Source organism: Serinus canaria, chromosome 2 (assembly GCF_022539315.1).
Source record: "Serinus canaria isolate serCan28SL12 chromosome 2, serCan2020, whole genome shotgun sequence".
Taxonomy (NCBI): Eukaryota; Metazoa; Chordata; class Aves; order Passeriformes; family Fringillidae; genus Serinus; species Serinus canaria.
Genome location: NC_066315.1, coordinates 88,853,555 through 88,871,084, shown reverse-complemented (window position 1 = coordinate 88,871,084; position 17,530 = coordinate 88,853,555).

The following is a 17,530-nucleotide window of genomic DNA, read 5'->3' as shown; positions in this document are numbered from 1 at the left end:
GTGCAACCCAGATTCTGTTCTGTAATATTTTTAACCCAATCTTTCCCTAACTTGTCCTAATCCTGGTTTTACTTTTAGCAATAACCAATCACCTCCCAACCAAGTATAATCTGTCTACCCTTATCCCAGTCCTTTCTTCTCTTACAAGCCTCTTCTTGTTATAACACCTTGGCAGAAGCTCTGATTCCCACTTCAGATTACATCTCACAAGACTTACTGACCTAATTCTGCTCCTTATCCTTCTCCAGATCTGTTTTTTGAACCCCTCCTTTCTCCAGATTTCTTGAGTGGTAGCTGGAGGCCACATGCAAAACAAAACACCCAGGACAACTTGACCTTCATTCTGACATTGGTTCCTGCCTTTCCCTTGCACTGCACAAGGCTGCAAGTAAAATGGAAGTCTCTGACCAGAGACAGGATCCAGGAAACTCCCTTGCCTGCTGTGAAAGAGGCCACATATGGTTCAATCAGCAATAAACACATGCTTGTGGAGGAAGAGTTTAGCTTTTTAATATGAAGGAAGTTGGCTGAGTGTATCTTTCAAATATTTATTATTTGGCCAAATTTCAACAGATTTTGAAGGGGCCAACAACAAAAAAAACCAACACATCACTGAGACTATTCCAAGTCTCTGTTGGAAAGGAGGGGGTTGCTGGTCAAAGAAATAATGGACCACTTAATCATTTTGTTTGAAATTACAATAAAATGCAAAAAGCAGAAATCTTAACTTGGGGCTGACACAAAACATGGAGAAATTTCCACCCAAAGGACTGAAGTTGTGCCAAGCTGTAACCAACTGAATAATAGGAACTTAAAATAGGCACTGATAATGAAAATTATTGATAATTTTAATATTGGTAATGATGTGATGCTACCATTCTGCCCGTAATAACTGACAAGGAGCACTCTCTTATATAGGCTAAAAGTAAAGGAATATAATTTACCACAACTATATGGACAAGCAGCCACATAATTATGTATCTTTCTCTTACAGCAAAGTGGGTGAGATAAGAAACTAGGTGATGCAGGATTTTGCTTCTCCACAGAAATAGGATTTTCATTGGTTTCACCGGTTGTGCAAATTTGTTTTTGTACAGCTGTATTTTCTTTTAAATCCTAAGGAACTGACATTTGTCCCCTAGGACAATTTTTCAAACATGTATGAAAATATCCCTAGTTGCTGTGTAGAGTGAACAAAATCCATATCCAATATCCATACGCAATTATATTCCATTAGTCACCCTTCCTTCCATCCCTCCTTCCTTCCTATTACTCCTTTACCAAAGACACCTGCCTTTTTATTAACTATTGCACAGATTGAGGATGTCATCCTTGAGCTACTAAGTACCAAGTTTTCACTTGACATTTTGCCAGAAAAATTCTGCATCCTTAAAGACTGGATGCTGTAAGCTCTATTATCACCAGTATTTCTGATCAGTGTATTGTCCTAGTTTATCTGTATAAGTGACAGTCCACTTAACCCATAAGAACTCTAGCATCTTTAATAAAAGGCTCATTATTTTTCCCCCTCATATCCCAACACCTTACCTGCCAAAGGTCAATAAAGGAATGTTGACCATTCAGCTTCAGAAACATCTCCCAGCAAATTGCATGAATGCAGAATTACAGTCAGGTATTGTCAAGCATAGAATGCTTTCAGATTGCCGTCTGTGGTTTGGGGGGACAGAGGGGTGTTGTGGTGGTGTCTCAGCCTTGAATTAGATTCATGTCTGTTTTACAAAGGTTTTATCTTGGCATGAACTTGGAAATGGAAAGGGGACCAAACTGTAATAACTAAATATAATATGAGCCTAAAATAGTGTAAGTGGGGTCTGATCTACATACAATGTAAGTGGCATATGCACCGGGAAGTGTATAATTTGTACATTTTTCCTCTTTAATCCAGTGTAAGTTCTCTGTAAAAATTATTTTATGATCTGCCATTAAAACATAAATAAAAATAAATAATAAAAATAAAAACTTGCCCAAATATTATTGATTTCTCTTGTCAATTTTTCTCTTTTCTGTTGCCAATGAAAATTCCTTTTGGTTTTCACAGTATGTGCCTATGTTTTTGGAGTCTTTTGTTTAAAGCTTCCTTTCAGTGACAAAATTTGTTTCATCCAGCTTCCTTATCATCACTTAATATTTTTACCAGTACTATACCTGCGCTGCTTCTTGTTCATTGTGGGTGTAAAATGTCTGTCTTTACCACTTCAGATCAGAATGTCTTCAGTTATCTCTTCACATCTTTCTCATATCTTTATACAGGAACACATGTGGATCTGTACATGTATTAAATGCATGTTACAGTAAGCATACATGCTAGAACCAGATTTTGCATTAACATATTCATGTAGAGACATCCTTGATTCATCAAAGAAAACTAGCCTGACTTTAAAACCATGCTGTCCTTTAATATAACCTTTGTGGCACACTCCACTGGTTGCATTACGCAGTAGCTTTATAAGACAGTAATATTATGCCTGATATCCTATCACACCTCAGAGAACACACCACTTAGTGACATCCTAGATGGCAATCAGCCCCCTCCCCACCATTTTACTGAGAGGGTCTAGCTGTGTCTTCGTGCAATGTATAAAACTCTGATGTGCTTTTCACTTCTTTTGGTTTAATGAAAAGATGCCACCCATGGCACCACACAGAATTTCCCTAAATCATTTTTGTGGCAGGAATGCTCAGGAATGGTGAATTGGACAAGATAGTAGGATTTTATTTATATTGGATATATCATGGATTGAAATCTCCTTGGCCATAAGAGGTGATATATTTTCAGTAGCAGAAAGCCTTTATTGTTCATGGAAGAATGTATAGACACCATATTACTTAAGGCCTGATTATAACTTTACCATTTACCTTTGAACAGACAGATAAGAAGCCTGCCATTTAGAGAAAGAAGCTGGGGGTTTCTGGTCCTATTTTTTATGGCTGTGAAAAGAATTAGTCTTTCACTGTTTACACACCACAATGTATTCTCTCAGCACACAGGTTAGTTACATGGGTCTGCACATTAATTTCTAACCTCTTTTGAGTTAGAAATGCAAATGCTCTATAACCCCTTACTCTCTAGTATGATACAGATACAGAAGTACCACATACCCTTCCCACACATTATACTAAAGGCATTCATTTTCCTTTGCATGACTTGGAAGGTTATGCTAATCTCCTCAAACTTAAGGATTCAGAGGGCACAGTTAAGCCTACAAAACTTACAGGTGCCTGAGTATGGGTCACCATCCCTGCAAAGGGAGATTGAGTGATAAGAATGCCTAGTGGGAACACCTCAAAATTTCACACCAAAAGTCCATTCATACTTCAAGAATCTCCACACACTAATTTCCCCATTTCTCCCAGTCAAAGATATATTTCTTCTGGAGCTCTATCTTTAAAACGCTCATTTCAAAGCATTGCTGCACTCCCACAGAAGATTTAAATTCTGTCACCCAAATACCATCCAGCCCTCCACAGATCAGAGCCCCAGTTGATACCTTTTACTCAACAGTCCTGCTGCCCCTGAACAATATTCCTACTCTTCTTGATTCTCCTTTCACTGATGATTTCCCTCTGATTGATAAACCTTGTGTACAACATCTCCTCACTAGGTCTCCCCATGACAGCTATGCTAACCAGAAACTTCTTCATGTGTAACTTGGAGATTGGGGGGGAAAAAAGAAAAAGGAAACATACATAGAGTAGTTTTATCAGATTCATTCTACTATTAATAAAACTCTTGTTTTGGCTTGTTCTTCAAAATATGCTGTTCTACTCAGGGACATTGTCATCTCTTACTCTAAAACAGCTTTCAAGCAATAAAACATTTCAGCTAACAACTTTTATGTCTCTCTTGAATCACATGCATGTCTGCATGGTCCAGTTTATTTCTAAAAATAAGTATCTTTTTATCATCATTTTATTTATATATTTATTTCATTGTTTCACATGGTATAGATCAGAGTTTGTATCACCTCAGCTTTAGGAAAAAATGTTAATATAAAAAGATTTCATTTGGGGAACGAAGGTATTATTACTACTAGAACTGTAAAGCAATAGCCCTTAAAGACCATAAAAGAACTCTAAAATTCAGATATAAAAGTTGACATAATAGATATCTAGCTATGTATCTGGTAATTATGGTATTCGTCTATTACGTACCTATATTCAATACTTTATGAATACAGTAGTGATAATTGTATCATTTTAATATTACTTTTATCAATTATTTTTGCTATTTAAGAGTAATTATAGATGACCAATAAGGCCCTATAAAAAAGCACTGCTACCTGAAGGCTTAGGGACAAGAGAATAAGATCCCATAGATAATTCCAAGTGAAGTTTGCTGTAACTCTTGAAGAACCTGTAACTCTCAAGACCCTACACATAAAAACTACTTGATATGTTATTGTCAAATTTATGTCTAGGTTTTAGATCAGTGGACTAAACAGATCTACAGCATCTATTTTAACTGGATTGTTAAAAGTAATGTTAATAGAAAAAACCCAACATCTTAAATGCTTAAGAAAAGCAAGGAATGTGGAAAGTATTATTAGGTAAAGTTTGGGTGGGAAGGTGATACTAGATTGAATTTGTAAACTGATTTTGCAGATTTGATATTGGTTTGCAATAATTTGTAAACTCACTGAATTGCAAAACTTGGAGAACTATTCTCATAAGGAGTAAGGAATTTTATTTACACTAATCAAGGATGCTACATTAACAGTCCTACTGCTTGAATTCAAGCAGCCATTAGGCAACTTCATGCATCAGCTTTCAGCATCAGTAACCTAAAATAAGTACCCTAATAGAGAAAACCCATATTTTGGCTATAAACCTATGGTGTATATTTGACATTGAAGGACATACTGAAGAGCAAATTTTTAGCATTAAAAACATCTTTAATTTTTTCTACATGTCTTAAATCAATTGACTGCCTATTGGGTTCCTAATGTTCTCTAGTAATAATTCACGATTCTTCAACATTCATAGTATTCATCTCAAGTCATGAGCTTTAATTTTACTTCCTTTATAATTTTCAGAAATCAGTTATAGCATAGAATTTTTTTCTCTTGGATTTTTATTGTGACTTTGCTGAGCAGAACTCTGTGAGACCCCAATGCCATGTGTGTTTCACCTGGGATTCAGGCTTCCCATGACTGCTCTATACAGGTGGAGTCTGAATCTACAAATCTCAGTTATCATCAAGTGAGGTGACATCTTTTTAGCCTGACTTTAGTGACATTGGGCCTTTGTAATCAGATAGGCTACAGGGTCAGGCACATCAGGGCATAGTATTTTTCTCTATCTTTTAATATGTGTTCAATTGTGGGAAACTATTCATGTATTTCTATGGTTATTTTTTTTCTTTTAAGTGGCTCCTGGCTGTGTATTCTTTCTTATGGATTTGAAATAGATCATGTCAAACAAGACTGTATGGGTGGCAGCACCTGTCTCCCTGCTCTGTTTCTTCACACCACCCACCACAACTATATCAACTGTGCCTTTGGATGAATCAATTTTGTGGGGTGCTCTCTTGCTCTCAACAACTAAGACACATCAAACTGCTGTCTGCCTGTTTTACTGATGCAATATAACTCGTGATTCATCAATGGCAATCAGGTCAAAAAGGCAACACTAAATAAGTTTCACCTTTGATCACTGAATAGCATTTAAGCAAGATAAGATTCAGGCCTCTGTCCTGGTTTCAGCCAAGGACAGGGTTATTTTTTTTTTTTGCTGTAGCCATGAAGGAGTGCATTAGGAAGAGCACAGCCAGCAGGTCAAGGAAAATGATCCTGCCCTTCTTCTTAAGTCCTGGTGAGGCCACACCAGGAGTGCTGTGTGCAGTTCTGGGCTTCTCAGTACAGGAGAGACATGCAGCTCCTGGAGGGGGTACAGGCAAGAGCTACAAAATTGATCAAAGAACAAGAGTAAGTCTCTTCTTAGGAAATACCAAGAGGTCTGGGCCTGCTCAGCTGCAAGAAGAGAGTACTGCAAAGTGACCTCACTGTCTATAAATATCTAAAGCAGGTATACCAAGAAGATGGATCCAGACTCTTCTCAACAGAGCCAGCCAATAGAACAAGAGGCACTAGGCAGAAATTCATGTACACAAAGTTCCACCTAAACATGAAAAAGAAGTTTACTGTGAGTGACCATGCACTGGAACTGACTGGCCAGAGAGGTTGTGGAGTCTTCCTCCCTGGAGCTATTCCAGAAGAGTCTGAACACCATCCTTTGCCATGTGCTCTAGGATGACCCTGTTTGAGCAGGGAGGTTGGACAAGGTGGCCCACTATGGTCTCTTCCAAACTGACCCATTCCATGATTATGTAATTCTGTGGAAATCAAGGCAGGTTTCCTTACAGATTTAGAGCTCTCAAATATATATAATATCCTTACCTCCTTCTGTTCCACAAGCAGAAGATGAAGACCTGTAGAACATAAATCTGGAAAAAGATCACCAAGTGACCAACCCTGATGATCATGTGGTCTTCTCCTTCTTTTGTATCACAAACCTTATATATCACTCAGTTTCATACAAACCCTAAGGTTTTAATTAGACCAAAGTGTTTCAGAATAAGCTCTGTGCTACAGACTGAGAAGTGGAGATCAAGGCATTAGTAATTCCAAAAGATCCTTTGATGTTAGGAAACTGACGAAGTGAGAGCTGCCCTGATGATTCTCAAAAGCTGAACCACATCCTATGTTGCAGAGGAAGTTGAAAACACCTTTACTCTCAGTACAGATATACACACATACCAGCATCTAAAACCCTGTCAATCTAAGTCAGACTTGACCTTAATGAGACAGACAGCCCAATCCTCAACCTTGATGCAAAACACAGCCACAAAGAACCAAAGAAAGGGTATGCCTTTGCTAACTTTAGGCACAGTTCTGAGCAATCTATTGTCCTGTGTCTAGTTTTATGAGGAAGGACAGGAGAAATAAAGAGCAATGCCCACCTCAGAGTACAGCTCAGAGTACAGCTTGCTAATTACAGCTGGATAAACCCCTGAGCATTTCCACTCTCTTTTACAGATACAACAGGTGGTATATTTATAGTGTCAACATTTCTAGATTCTGGTAAGGGTGAAGACTGTGGATAAGTTTGCACTATAGGGCACAGAGACCTAAGCTAGCTCAAAATAAGGCTAACACTGGAAGCAGCATAGCCACGTCAGCATAACTGCACTAGCCAAAGCATAATTCAGTGCAGCAATCATGCATCTGCACTGCTTCCAGGACTCAGACTATAATTTCTTCTCAGAGTTGTACAGATGTGTAGATCTACTACCTCATCTGGAGCTAGCCTGAAAATCTTAAACAGAATTCCACACTGTAAAGCAGTTCACCCCACATACATGCTTGCTATTGTTTCAGGTCACGCAAGGGAGAACTTCTAGACTTTGAACACATTTCAGTATTCTCACAATATAGCGTCTCCTTTGACTCATTAAAAACAATTGCAAAAACCTCCTTGACAGAGCTACTTGCTGAATACTTTCTCTGAAACTGATCAGACAGGACTTGGCTTGGTTCATTTCCAGGAAATTTCAACGACCAGTTTACATCCAATATCACTGTGTATGCATTATCAGAAGCATAGAATCAACCCTTCAAATGGGTAATATCTCTGTTTTAGGAACAGTCTCAGGAAAACACATAGCTCTTATTTCAATTATTGTCCTTGTTCTTTTAGTGTATACATTTTAGGCATGAGGTCTACTATCCTTTGCTTCCTCTCACAGCTGTTAATTTTTCACCTATATTATTTTATAGATAATCTGAGAACTGGCTTGACTAATACCCACCTGCTCTCCTCAGAAAACCTATTCGTCTCTACTACCCATTGGTCATTTAAAACAAATTAAAACACAGAGAACAAAGCCATATTAACTTCCTTCCTTTCTCAATCCCTTGAGGAAAGCCCTTTCCAGCATTGACTGTGAGTCTTATTTGACTGACTTTTGGGCTTTTGATTGGTCCTTGGATACAGCAGTGAGAAGATATTTCCTGTCTTGTAGAGTGTAATAAGAGCAACAGATTTTACTCTGAGCCATGAGCTGAACAAGAGAGGAAATTGGAGTGCCTCGCAGTAATTAATCATTGTATGATGAGACCTGTCAAAATCCTTTCTAGAGCTGATATTGCTGTCAATAACCAGTTAGTACATTGCCATCTGTGACTGCTTAAAATATCAGCCTATACTACAATCAACATATTTTTTACTTACACATCTTTTTTATTTACCAAATATAATTCTCCTAAGTACTAAATGTGCTCCAATGTTTGCCAGATGACAGCACGGCTGGTGTCAATATCTAAAGCTAAATGCTTTTGCCCTAAGTAAGTATCCAACAAATCCCCTGAGCTGTAAAATAAAGTACCAGCTAAATTACATTTGTATCTAGTCTAAATTCCAGTGGTAAGAAAAATTTATTACCAAACATTTGTACTCTGGCTTATGGTCGAATGAGAAAAAAAGAGAAGTATCTCAGAGCAGTTTCGTGTCATACTGAAAGCCTAAATAAATAATAGCTGCCAGATTCTCAGCTGATATGAAAGAAAGAAATTCAACTGTAACTATGGAAAATGATGTTGCTTTACATCAGCTGAGAATCTTGCCCAAGCAAATCTGAACCTAAGCTTGATAATTTCTAAATTTTATATTTTATTTCACTAATTGAAAGCAGCAGCAGCACTGGCTTTCTCCAAAATCTAACTTTATCTTTCCTTTATCAAATGTCTATGGAATAAGCCAAGAGTCTTGTGCGTCTTTGTGGACTAAGCCAAGAAATTTTGAGGTAAGGCTCAATTTACCTCTAATAATATCTTACTTAGGAATTAAAAAAAAAAAAATTAAGTTGCTTTCCTCTAACTCAGTGGCTGCATGCAGCCTGTGAAACATTATGCTGTTGCCTGCAGCCACAGAAATTAAAATGTTCAAATAGAGGTTAAAAAAGGAGAGTAAAGAAGGATGCTGTCCACAGTCAATTATTTGTGTGGTACTGCTTTTAAGACATTTCTGTGTTTCACATGCTGATAACTTTGTATCCTGTTTCTTCTGTATCCCCCTACAAGGGAACTAACTCCTCCTGGACACTGTCTAAGGAACTTATTTGACTTACTCAGAATCATATTCCAAGACCCGGGCTACGTAATGGATGGGCATCATGCATTCTTCTGTGTTTTGTCTGCAGAGCCCTACAGAATTCACCTCCCAAATTTTGAACATAGTTAACCTCTTTAATATCAAGAGTGTACAGCACACAAGTAAGCAACTGAGCAACTCGTGCAATACACAAGTAAGCAACTCGTGAGCAACTGAGTTCTGCTCCTTGGTGTCACTGGAAGCGGCAAAATATCAGTTGTGGGACACTCTAAAGGGGGAGGGAAAACAAGAGTCCTAGGGAAACAAATCAGAGAGGCCACTGTGAGTTATAAAATAGAATTTGAAGTCTCCTGTCATGGAGGATGGGAATGGAAGAGGTTGCCAGCAACCTTCTCTCCATTGAAAAGTAGATGGAAACACCTCCTGCATTTGCTTCCAGTAGTCAGTGAGCATAGCTCCACTGCTTCCCCTGCCTCTCCTCATCCCATTCTTTATAAGGGATGTCTGAAAAATAGAAACCAACTCCATTGTTTCATGTGGTCTGGATGCAATGAGAGCAATCAAACCTGAACCCTGACATGTAGCAGGTCCTTGGTGTTCTCCTCTTGAAGTGACCTCACTACATTAAATCCCATGATTTGCTTGCACTCGCATGAATGAGATAAACAGACTATTCTGTTGCAACAACTGATCCTGTTCATTAACTATCTCTTCAAATTTTTCCACTGCCACAAACAGTGGAAATGCATCGATTCTCAATTATTTCATATCTCATCACTGATACAAATTATTGAATAGATTATAACAATTAAAACCACCCCAAAACCTGCAATATTAAGCTCAAACCTCACACATTTGGGGCTAACTCTGTGTTTACATATCAGGACTCATAAGACAAGATCTTTCCTGTGTATTGTGTTAGTTTTAAATCTCTGATTTTAAACTAAAATAATGTATATATACAGATGTATATAACTATCTGTATATGTCATATGTACAGGTTCCTAAGACAAACATGTCTTGTCTTATCGAAACCTAGCTGGCTTGTATCAACACAATTCCATTTTGCAACCAAAGAAGTAATCTTGCACAAAAGAAAGTTATTTTGACAGGGTCTATTTTCCATATGCTTATGTTGATTGGTATTCATTCCATTTTCCTCCTTTCATTCTTTTAGTAACAGAGTCCCATTTCAGTAACTCTATTATTTTGCCTGGGATCGATGTCATGCTGACAGCCCTATAATTATGTGGGTTGGCTCATTTAGTCCTTTAAGTACTGGCATGGTGTTATCTTTCTTCCAGTCCTCTGGAATGTCCTTAGTGTTCATATGCCTACTGCAAATCAACATCCTGGTATACATCAGTAGAATGCATGCTGGTTTACCGCTCACCAAATTACTATTCACTTCTGTAATCCATTTTACAGAAGTTTCCAGCCAATGAGAGTCTTGGACAACTTTGTGCTTTTTTGCCTAAGCTGCAGTTTCTGAATAAGAACTTTAACAATGTCATCATTGAAGTGAGAGAAAAAACTTCAAAACCTTTTTCCTGTGCATTTTTATTTAAGAAATTACAGATGGCTCTGCCTTAAAGTATGCAGGATGTGTTTTCCTATATACCTGATTGTGTATTTGTGTGCATTTATAGGTTCACAAGTTCACATATCAAAATAAAATAATGGAATAACATGAAAAACTATTTGTGGTCAGGATAATACTGGCCATGTGTGTGCTAAGAAGTGGTTTAGTGCAATAGGAAGAGTCAGAAGATCAAAACAGCTGCTGCTGCAGCTCCTGCATCTAAATGGTTTTTCAGTCAGGGTCTTGCACTGCACTGAATTTGGTTTGGTCTCTTGGGCTGACGGTCTCTACCATGTGATGGTTCTTAGCCATCTGGAGGACAAGTCATAGATGTGGATGTTTATATCTTTACTCCAGGTTTGGAGTTGCACTTGGTGTGCAACAAGAGCAGAACATTTTTACTTGTTAGAAATCCAGTTGCATGCAGTAAAACTGCTCTACAAATTCAGATCAAACTGCAGCAAATGCTTTGGCCAGGGAGTTTGTTTTCAAGCAGCAGTGCTGTTCTCAACCAAAATGCAAATGTACACACAATCATTAACAATATTTTGCCATAATGAAAGAACTCATCAGGTAATATTTCAGTTAGTTTTTTTTTTAATTTATATTTTAGAATCAGGGTTTTTTTACACTAATGAAGTATATGATGTTGCATCAAAGATGAGAATCATATCTACTGTGTATATACCTATATAATTGATTTATTGAAGAAAAATAGAAGTTTAGTTCCTCACAGTTTAAAAGATATTTTTAGATATTTGTTGCATTTACTTAATCTGGAACCAGGCTGAAACTAAGCCAGATGCCACAATTAGCTAGTGAGAAGAAGGTGCTGAGTGAGATTTAATTCTATCCATGTCAAGCATGTAGATCAATGTACGGCTCCATGTAGTTATTCTAACTTCACTCTATGCAGCACAGATTGATTATCACTCAGTAGCTGAAAAAGGCAGCTGACTCTTGCTCATTCCTAAAACTAAAAACTGCAATGTTACATATGTTTTGAGCAGAAAGCAAATGTCATGAGGAACTTATAACTGATAAGACATATGATAATCTTTTTCTGAATATCACAGAGAAGTATGGACAACTTCCTTCATGTGGCACTATTTCCTTGCTGTATATCAGATCTGACAGAATGGCTTGACATGGGCTCTGTGCACACAACAGAGATACGACTGCACATAGCAGAGATAGAGCCTGCTCTGCCTCTGTGACCATGACATGATGCCACATTTATATTTGCTACATATTGCAAAGCTTAGTTGTAGTAAACTGTAGTTCCTAAAGGTTTGAGTACAGCCCTCTGTTACTTTGACTGCTGAAATGTATTACACTGTTCACTTACTGCCTGATCATAAATGAAATATTTTTAAAGTTTATGTTGCAAACACTTGTTCATATTTCAGTGGTTCTAGAACTTGATTACCCAAAAAAACCTGCTTGCAATTTCTGGTCTACATTAATTTATGGCTGGCCCTTTGCTATAGTTGGAGGGGCCCTGAGCAATCTCATCCTGTGAAAGGTTCCCCTGTCCATGGCAGGAGAGTTGTAACTAAGTGATCATTAAGGTCTCTTCCAACACAGGCCATTCAATGATTTGTGATTCTATAACTGCTCCTTGAAATTAGTTGCTTTCCCACCATCTCTAACATTTTTACACAACATATTGGAAGATATAAGTAATTATAATATTTTTTTGCTACAATGAATGAACATAGCCTTTAAAGCCACCAGCTGACCAACAAGCACTTGAAAAGCAGGTAAAACTATTTTTTCATTTGTTCTTAAGAATATTTCATTCTTTGTCCCAAAGCTCCATAACTTCAAAGAAAAAAGATATGTTTTAAATAGGGAGTGATTATAATAATTTTTAAATTATTTGAATATACTTTAGACATACTTAACATATAATATATTTCCTCTGAAGACCTCCAAGGAATTAAAAATTCACTAATTAAGTACTGTAACATCCTTGAGAGGCATATACCATAATTATCTCCATTTTACAGATGGAGCAAGTGAAGCACACGGAAGCTAAGTGATTTGTCCAAACTAACACATTCCACTGGAGTGTTGCCAGGAGAGATACCCACGCTTTCTAATTTCCAGTGAATCAACAGATTATGCTACACACACCAGCCCCCAAAGGCAGGCTGTTACTGTTTCTTCACCAGAAATTTTTGGCTTCCTTATTGAAAACAAGATGCAAAACTGCCTTAATTCAGATTGTCTAGTAGCTGCCAAGCAGTTTTAAAAAATGCATTAACACACAAATAATTATAAAGGGCTCAATGAAAGACTGACTTGAAAATGATACCCAAACACTCTTGCTCAATGACAGCCTCCAATCTTGTACCTTCTTGGCCAACTGCAGGTCTGTTCATTTAAAATTCAGGTATTTCCTTTCATAAGACGAAACGATGTCTGATGAGGTAACCGCAGATTGCTTACACACCAAGCAATACCTGTGGAAGATGCTACCATGACCCTTTGACTAACCAGATGTGCATCCATTACAATGATAGGGAATATCATCATTTTGACCCGTGTCCTGGCACAGGTCCAATTAAATGAGAAGGACAATGGCTACGATCACTTGTTATATCCATGACAAGCTGTGTGGCTTTCCCAAGCCAAAACTTTTGTTGCCAACCAGCAGCAGTTTATAAGGTTCTGGAAACCTCCTGAGAAATGTCTGAGAAATATTCTCTTTGATATTATCAAAGATTTTATCCAACATAAAATTCATTTTTCAGAGCCAGCACTGAAATTTAAGAAGCTTGCTGTTTCATTTCCTCTCTTTCCTGCATCTCCTAATTACTACTGGGTTATTCTCCTCTTTTGCATATTCTCTTTCTAACCCCTGACTTCGTTGTTACTTTAGGACACAGCATCAAAAGGAGAGCAACACATCTGCCTCCATCTTTGCTAATAATGTGCTCCCTAGAAGGAGCTAAAAGACACTTTTCAGAGTAGTACAGTATGAAACAGTTGGTTTCACTTAGGGAGAGAAGGGCATTGATTCTGGTCTTCAACTACAAAAAAATTCCAGACAACACCAAATAAGATAGGAAGTGCAACTACTCTGACCTCTTCCATTCTCTGAGTGAGAAATGACGGGAGTACATTGATGTTTCTGAAATGGAGTGGGCTGTGGATCTGAGAGCCTTTGTGGGCTTGCATTGTGGGCTGAAATTCACCTAGGTAACTCTCAATAATTCCCTTCTCAACATTTTGACTGCTTTGGATAGAGTCTCAGATGCCATCTGCTCTGCAGCGTATTCTTTCAGATTGACTAATGGGTCCAATGTGTCAAAACTTGCTAGAAGAAGAGCAAAAACACTAGAAATTTAGAAATTTATAGCTCTTATATCTTCCCTGTCTTGCAGAAGTAACTCTAAAAAAATAAGTTGGTAATTATAAAACCCTCGAACTGATTATTCTATTAATTCATATTTAATGCTACTCTTGCTCAGACTAAAAGTAATGTTTTATGCTTATGTAGAAGACAAGAATATCATAAATGTGGGGGGAAATGGTGTTTCATTACAAAATTTAACATGCTAAAGAAGCTGGTTTAGCTGTTTGCATGAAAAAACAGATATTAAAGATGACTCTGAATTTCAACCTTACAGAACCTTATTCAACCTCATATCAACCTCTGCTCTCTTAAAAAGTGTACATGCTCTCATAAAAAGTATAGTATCCTCTTACCATAACCAAATATTTAAAAAACTGTGTAAAAACATGTGTTTTGAATATTATATATTCACAAATTTTTATAATATTAATATATACATTTCTTTCTAGTGTCTGGACTTATATTTTTAAAAAATTACAGAATTACCATCTCTTTTACATATAGAATTATTCTCATACCTGTAATTATCTAAATACAAAGTTTGAACTAAATGAATGCTCTAGGAAATATTATCTGAAATTAATAATAATTTAAAAATTTTCAGTGGAGCTTCTTCCAATTCTTAAATATTGTATATCAATTATCATGAGACAGACAGTGGATATATATGACAGTTAGAAAAAAATTCATGAGCTTTGTATCTAAAATGAATATACACATACAGGCAGTAAAATTTGCCAGTGATGCTTGAACAAACTTATATGTTAAACACTTTACACCTACTTTTATGTTACTATATATTCATTAATTAAAGAGCAAGAGCAAAAAATGTATAAAGTTGATGAAAGGTTTACAGACCTAGTGACCTATCTCAGCCCCAAGGATTACTACAGAAACTGTGTGTGACTGCAAATTATTACACCAGCCTTATGAGGATAATGATTTCCCACTTTCCATGGTGCTGCATTGTTATCCATAAGCTCCCAAAGGTCCTTAAGCTTGTTAATAACCATTATAGATGTGCAATGAAGTGAATCAAGACTAAAATGAACTCACCTGAGCCTAAGCAGATTAACCCTGTTCGAGTCTGATGATGTCCATATAAATTCATCTGGATCTCCTTCCATCAGCAAATAGAAAAGTGCAATAAAACAAGGGTATATTTTATCTGTTCTTTTAAAAATAAGTGCAGGAAATTATGCAGGACACAAATTCAGGAATAACTATTTAAACTGCAAAAGAGGGTCAGCTTTCCCTGGGGGGGGGGCATATCTGGGCCCCTGGGATTATATTCCATATGTGTTCAGCACTGAGTATTCTTGAATCCTGCTCACAGGCTGAGGGCACTATGTCTTGTAAGCTGACTGTAAAAATGTGAATTAAACAAAGCTGGACATCTTCTGCATTAGATTATTAGCTAGTCCCTGAGAAAGCCTTTGAAAACATGATGCATGCAAAAGTGAAGAAACATTTACATTCAAAACAAAGATGAAGGAAGCAATTTATAAAATTATTAGATAGAGCTGTATTTCAGCAGAAAGAAATCATATTTTGAATTTGTTTTATAAAGGCAAATTGAAACATTTATAAAATAGTCTGCTAGGATTCATAGGCAAAAACATAAAAGGCATTTAAACATTCCTTCAATGGGATTTCACATACAGAATTATCTTATTTTTACACATATTTAAGTCGCAGTATTTCTGCATGTAATGAATTTATGCCATATTTTAGTTTGTAGAAATTCTTACCTAATACAATAAATTTCATGTTTATAACTATTTCATTATATGTTGCTACAGGATGTGAAAGAGGTGGAGTTAAATGGGAAATTTAAAATTGGAAATGGTGTTTCAGTGTTTGAAAGGGGTATGACAGAAAGAGTGACCTTATGATGCTGCTTAGATGAGCACCAGAAAATGAGAAAGAATTAAATTAGAGTCATGACCATTGGTGATGTGAATTTGATGTGGAAAGATATGGCAGGTGAACTCCAGTCTGAGTACTTCTGAGTAACAGAAGAGAGAGAGATAAGTATGGAAGCAATATTTCAAACTGGAATGATCATGTGTTTCCACCTAGGGAAAACAGATCAGTAATTAGGCAGCAAACCACTGCAGCAGCAGTGCTGTTGTTCAAAAGTAAATATAATTCATTACCTGGATATGATCTGTATGTTGTATGCAAAAAAGAGCGATATCTCAAGGACAGGGAAGAGAAATCTGGACGTAGAAGGAAGACATTTATCTGTGGTGATGGAAAAAGGAGATCAGGGTGATCTGGAAGAAAAGAGAAGACATCAATTTGCTATGTTGTTGTCAAACCCAGAATGTTCAGTGAGAGAAAGGAGGAATAAAAGGAATCACGTCAGTTATGGGACAGAATACACAGCAGGTGATAAAATTAATATAGAAGTGGATTGTTAGAGACCAGATGTATAGAAGGGAAAGAAAAGCCCTCAAAAATGGACTACAAAGGGACCTCTGAAGAAAGGTGCTACACAAAGCCTCTCTTACCATGTGATTGGCATGATAGCTCTGTGGAGGGAGAGAGGGAGGGAGGGACAAAAAAATTTTCTTTAATAGAAAAAATCCAGCATTGAGAAATTCTGTTCATGATGGACTAAACAGAGGCAAGATGAAGCAAATGTCCCTGCCATCCAAACTGCCTGCCTTCTTAGAGATTTATTCTCTGTCTCTTGTGCTCTTTCCCATCTATGCAGGCTGTGGAAGAAAGACAGCTCCTGAGTGATATTTCATCAAGAATGCAAACACTCTGCTTTCCATTAAGAGTTGAAGCCAGTACAACAGCAGAAGGAAGAGATGTAGGTGCAAAAGCATTTCTTGAAACAAATAGTTCAGCAGATTCTGATTTAGAAGCTGTTTGTTTTCACTCCTTGTAGTTCAGTTGTTGATTCTATCTCAACTCTGCATTTTTCCTCCATTTGCATCGCTGCCTTCTTCTTTCCATCCAATATTCTTATTAAGTTGATGAATGAATATTTTTTTCCTGTTATTTCTATGCAACCTCCTTATTCTTTACACAACCACCTGTGGTTTTTATGTAGATGCTAAGGTGTCTGGAATGTTTTAGTCTACCTCCCATAAACATATAGAATTTTGAAGAATAAGAAAAAGCAAAAAATTCTACTTTAATTTTAATTACCTAATTTATGTTTTCTTCAATCCTGGTCCCTTTTCAAGAACAGCTGAAAAATAGAATATGGCAATGCCAGCTTTACAGATGATTTTCAGATGATTTTCAGACATTCACGGGAAAGCAATTAAAGATTAGTTAGGCTGAGAATCAAAATCATGTAAAACCAGACTATTTCTAGGGAAAATAAATACCTTTTCTGTTAATTTTATAGAAGGGAGAACATGATAGTTTTGCTTGTTTGGGCTTTTTTCCTTTTGTTTTAGCTCATCTGCCACAAACAAGATTTTGATATATTC